Raw genomic sequence first — 6107 nt, forward strand, 5'->3', positions numbered from 1 at the left:
AGACGATGTTACGGTTGCAGGTATATTTGATTTACGCTGTTCGTAAGCGGAGTTTGTTTTTTTTTACGAGAATTTGTTAAGCTCGATAATTTAGCAACATTTTTTTTTAAATCCCGTTTAGGCACCTTAAATAACTTGGTAATTTCTAAACGCATTTAGTTTGTATCAATTTAAGAAAACGTCAATGCTCACATCTGGTGCCTTGTTTACTTTTTAGCGCCACTTTGAAGAGGACCAGTTTGAGAGGAACCGGCAGGATGGGCGCCGCCTGTTAAAGTCTACAGCTTTGCCCACGCTGTTTGACTTCAGACGTAAGTAATAATTGTACTGGAGCGCATTTCCAGCTGCTGGGTACAAAACAATGAGACCCATTCTTTTTATTAAAATTTCAGCTCCACCGAAGCGAAGAAAGCTCCCTGCAAAGCGGCCTGCACAATGTGGGCCTGCTGATGGAGAAGAAACCAGCTCCTCCTCAACTGTAGCTACAGAAGCTGGCAATGACGACTTGACAGAATTCACTCGGGACAGTATCTCTTCTTTCGAAGAAAATGCAATTGAGCTTGAGAGCAGTGAAAGTATTTCCTCGCTTTCATCATGTGAGCTACGAAAGGCTCTGCAAGACATGAAAAAGAAAAACTTTGAATTGCGCGAAAGCTTGTCTTCAGCGAAAAAGAAGTTGCATATCGCAAACAGAAAAACAAAGTGCCTGGAAAGAGATCTCTCTACGCTCACTAAAAATTTGAACTTTTTGAATGAGGACCAGAAGGCTGCTTTGAATAGAAAGAGCCGGAAAGGTAGTGCATGGAGCGCAGAAACCATAAAAAAAGCACTGCATCTGAAATTTGCTTGCGGCTCTGCAGGTTACGATTTGCTTTTAGAACAAGGAAACCCCCTTCCTTCACGAAGGACACTTTGTAGACGACTACAACACCTGTCGTTTAAGCCCGGGGTCTTGAGTGAAATTATCAACATGATGAAGGTGAAAGTGGCTGCGATGTCAAACATTGAAAAAGACTGTGTGTTATTTCTGGATGAAATGGAGATTCGGAAAGGTGTCGAGCTAGATCGAAGTGGTGATGGCTTTCTTGGCAAAGTGACGCTCCCTGAAACCGACCAAGCAGCAAACCATGCACTCGTCTTCATGGTTGGGGGTCTTAACACGCGCTGGAAGCAAGTAATTGCTTATCATTATACAGGTGCTTTTGTTAATGGAGACAAGTTGAAAGACTTTGTCTTCCACTTAATCAACCTCTGCACAGAGATTTCTTTGCGTGTGCTGTGCGTGACATGCGACATGGGGAGCTCCAACCGTGCGATGAGGCGTAGCTTAAACCTGTCTAGTTCCCGCTTTTCTGTCACTACATGCACAGTTCCTCATCCATACGACAATTCTATGTCGCTGTTCTTTATGCCAGATCCTTCACATGTACTAAAAAACATCAGAGGGCACCTCGTGCGAAAAGACCAGATGAAACTGAGTAAAGAAATAGTGGCGAGGTACGATTTACCAAGCACTGATGTGTCAATTGAGTATATAGAAGCTGTCCTGAAGTTGGACACAGAGCAGTTGAAGGTGGCACCTAACCTAAGTGCGCTGCATGTTTCCAATGGCCACTTCACAAAGATGAAGGTAGGGGTAGCTGTTCAGTTATTCAGAGAAGCACCTGCCGCTATCAGGTACTTTGTAGAGCGGAAGAAGCTGCCACCCGAGTCTGGAACAACAGCCTGGTTTTGTGAGATGATTTTCAAGTGGTACACAATCATGACGGCGAGGCACCCTGTTGTTACCCTCAGTTTATCAAATGAAAGTAAATACAAAGAGGCTGTCTCAACTCTGAAACTCGCTGTTGAAGTCGCCGAGAGTTTAGGCATTGGCATCAAAAAGGTGTGGAAACCATGCCAAGCAGGTGTGCTAATGTCCACTGCTGCAGTGCTTCAACTTCACGAGTTTCTGCTAAACAATTCGCCACAAGTGTGGCGAATTGTTGGCTCCACAAACAAAGTGTGGCTACGCATTCTTCTTAACAGGACGGTTGGCTCAAGATTGCCTGGAGAATTTGTTTTCGGTGATCCGAATGATTTCTCCCGTGCCTAGTGCATATGATGTCAAAAATGCACTCAGAATTGTATCAGTCAGCCAATTCCTCAAAGTACCTAAGAACTCTGGTTATGAAGCTGATGACAGCAACTACTTAGTGGATTTCTTTTCTGCAGAGATTAAAGAAGTGCAGAACGAATTCCAAGAAACCTCATATGATGATGATGATGATGACTGCACAGAAGTCGAGCCATTGTCTCTCATTGAAAGTGACATCGTTGCTCACTTGGCAGGCTATTTGCACTAAGAAACCATGCCCTGCCTGTACTGAGGCTCTCATTGCTGACGAGGCTTCCGATGAGCATGCCCTTGTGCAGCTCAAGGAGTACAATCAAGGTTCTAGGAATCTGGTGTATGTGAGTCGTGCAGTCCTGCAGTTTGTTTCTTCCTGTGAATGTCTCTTTAAGAAATTTTCAGAAGAAAATGATATTTGTCATTTAGGTCACCCAATCAAGACATTGACAAGTCTTATTGAACGATCAGTTTCTCTCCCACCTAGTGAGTGCACTGACCACCCAAGCATTATGACAAAACTGTTGTGCCGTTTTGTTATCATGCGGCTACGTATCTACCTCCGCTGGCTGAGCGAACCGGATGAATCGGACGACGGATACGGCAGCAAGACTGTGGCTGGCGTTAACTTGCCGTAGAGCAACTTGCTTTAAATGTTACTCCATAGTGTACAGGAGCTTTTCTTGCAACTCTACCTTTCATGCTTACTTTATATTTGCTTTTTTTCATTCTTTGTTTTCTTGTTGCGAAGGTTACACCACATTGTAAAAAAGCAATTTTTTCCCCTATGTCTTGTTTTCTTATTGCACTTGACAATAAATAAATAATTTGCAGAGCTTGCTTGTCTGCCTGTATTATCTGTTAGGGGCAACCCTGACAAGTTATAATACATATTTGTTTGGAACAATAAAAAGGCTCCACTTTAGGTAGAGGCTAGCCTATTGCCACGGCAATTTTGAACGCAACGTAGCAAATTCACGCATAGGCATCGTTAAAAATGCTGTTCTTTAACTAAACATTTATGGTCGTTTTTTTTTTTTGCGCACTTGATGGCTTATTAATGTCTATAACTGATATTTTGGCTAAAAAATTAAAAAAAAAATAGAATGCTGCAGTTTAATTAATGACCTGTGTAGACTATATGCATGGCTTGTAATGAGTACATATGGGCTTGATAAAATAAATACGAGGGAATAATACGAGCAGAACCGTGCTTCTCCAACTAAGGAATCGCGGCAGAGCAACCGGTGCGTGGTATGTCAATGACACAAGCGATTTCTGCACGTCAGCGCAGCAAGAACTCTCCGTTGGTGTGCACCCATCAGAAAAAAATGAACCAAATGCAAATTTCGTGGAAATCTGTTTTACTAACTCCAAAGAAGGGCAACTGGTTTTCGTGGGCCTCGAAAACGCAGCCGCTGTGACAGCGTTGGAATACGGCAGCATTATTTTTGTATGTCAACGACCGTCTTTAACGGATGTAGCAGCACCCCTTTGAGCAGTAAACGGACGAATAACCCACAGGCACACCTTCAAATATTAAAACCCGGAGAAACATCAGTTGTTGCGAGCTTAGCACACGAAAACAGCAAGCACAACATAAGCGAAACCAAAGCGTGCGGGCGGCTTACGACGTGCTGCCGTTAACAAACCTTGGAATTAAAAAAAAAAAAAAAACGCAACACCGCGCGAAAAAAGAAGGCAATTTCTCCTATCGGCACGTAGCACAGCAAACTGCCGGGCAACGAATAGTTAAAATATTAGCGCGTTTTCAAACCAACAGACTGCATATGAAATGTTCAACCTCGACCACCTGCAGTCCTAAAATTAAATCGTGCAATTCTGTCTCCGACGCTAGGCTTTTAAAAAGGCTATTATGAGTAACACGAGAAGCAGTGCGATGCTGATAAAAAGTCAAGTTCAAGTCAAAGCACTCTGAAGAGCGCCGAGAGTATGAACGGCATCGTTACGAACGCGAGCGCAGCAGCGCAGCTGATCCCGTGTGCTTCAATATGACGGCGTCGGAGAGGTTGTCTCCACCCTGAACGGCGGCGCTGGCATCGAGGCACCCTAGGCCGGAGAGAAACGTCCGCGCGGAGGTGATCTCGGAGGCGACGTGGTAGTACAACGGCGGCTCTGCCTATGCCGCAGCGCATATCTCGCATGCTTTCTACGTCGATTCTTGCCTCTTTTTGCCCCTTCGCGAGCGTGAAAAGAGTCGTCATGTATCATGGACATCGTTGTGAACCAGCCTAACATAAAAAAAAAAAGAAATGAAGAAGCGCTGCGGCTGCCTTCCGGCGAAATGTTCAAAGCATGCGGCATTGGTCTTGTCGTGTACCATCCGTCCCGGAACATCGTCACCGCTGCTTTTTTTGCTTGCGTCGTGGGGGGCCACGGACAAGTTAACAATTTCATTGTTCAATTCTACTGTCTCCTTTCAAGCCGCACGAAACGGGGCTACGGTGCGATTGTTACGGGCGGTCATGTGCATGCATGCACTGGTTAGAGAAACGCCGTTCGCTCTAAGCTGGCCTCTCCGCCGGCTCAGAGCAGAAATATATTGAGTGTTTATTTGTGATCGAGAGCGAAACCGTCCGTTATGCTACGTACTGTTTTCGGCAGCTGTGTAAGTAAGAACTGCACGTGCGTACGTCAAGCAACGAAAGGTTAGGACGATAAACTAGAGTGTGACTGAAAACGTTTGCTATCGCGATGAAAGCAGCCATTCACTTTCAAGAGAAAATTACTAAGCAGCCGAAAATAGCATGTCGGTCATGCACTGCGCGTTCTTGATCTGATAGAGCGCTTAATTCTAATATGCAAAGTCCCCACTGCCCTCAACAGGCAAAAACTCTGGCCCGAGAGCTGCAAGCACATAAATCATGTATCCGTTGAGCAGTGAAACTAGGTCAGCGTGCCTTCTGATATCTGCACCTAACGACGAACACAAGCGCCTGCCGCGGTGTAATTCGAACGTATCTTCAGCTTTCTGTGGGACTTTCCAGTACGTGGACTCTATTTCCAAACATTACGAGTGTGACTTATCAGCTAAACGGTGCGTAAAAAGCAAAAACCAGCTTAGGATCAACTTACAAGCTCACATGCATGCATTGAACGCAAAACTCAACGGCCAGTGCAAGGCCGGCTCATGGTGCCCATCGGAAGGACTTTTTGTGCCTTGGAGGGGTTATTTACGCTGCCTATCCGTGCTGTGGTTTCGGGGATTCACTTGCTTCAGCTCAGCTGCTTATAAAGCTTTCTTAGAGCTCCACGAATTCGTGCGACACTCGCCTGGCTATATCGACTGGCAGCACGCCGAGACGTCGCCTCCGATTGCTGCATGCCGTATAATGCCCGACCGTTGGGTTATTTATTTCCCTTGTTTACGTCGTAACAGCCATAAAAGAATTTTCAGCGCCTTAAATTCGTTGTAATTCATACATAATAGAAATTGAAGCGGTGGATCCATACTGACTCAATGCATTCGAATGCAGACGCCGGGGATTTGTACTACCCAGCAGACGCCTAGGGGGCGCTTTTTAGCACCGTTTTCGCGGCGCCCCCTGGGCAGCGCAAGGCTCCTAAAGGCCCATCTCCATCCATCTACCTTGCGTATCCCAGAGAAAAATGCATAGGGTCCGTCGGACGTTAAACTTGAACCCCACCGACCGGGTCCGTCCGCCCTACCTCTGAAAAACATTTCCCGGATCCGTCCGACGTATCCCGAAGAAAAAACGCACCGGGTCCGTCGGACGTACATTTAGCCACAGCCTTTTATTTTCCCGCACCACGCGTTTCCTCGAATTCTGTCGAATGTCCAAACACATGGCTACAGCCCCGCGGCCCGACACGGAAAAGCACTCAACGAATAAAAGCAGCAGGAGCCACACGTGCGGTCCAAGGAGCAGTAGCGGTAGTAGCGGTCCCCATCCCGTCCCCATTTCTGGGGCATCCGCGCGCAGCATCTTCGAGGGCCATAAAACACAATTCTCAG

Source organism: Amblyomma maculatum, chromosome 1 (genome assembly GCF_055883805.1).
Source record: "Amblyomma maculatum isolate TAMU_Amacu chromosome 1, ASM5588380v1, whole genome shotgun sequence".
In the NCBI taxonomy this organism is placed as follows: domain Eukaryota; kingdom Metazoa; phylum Arthropoda; class Arachnida; order Ixodida; family Ixodidae; genus Amblyomma; species Amblyomma maculatum.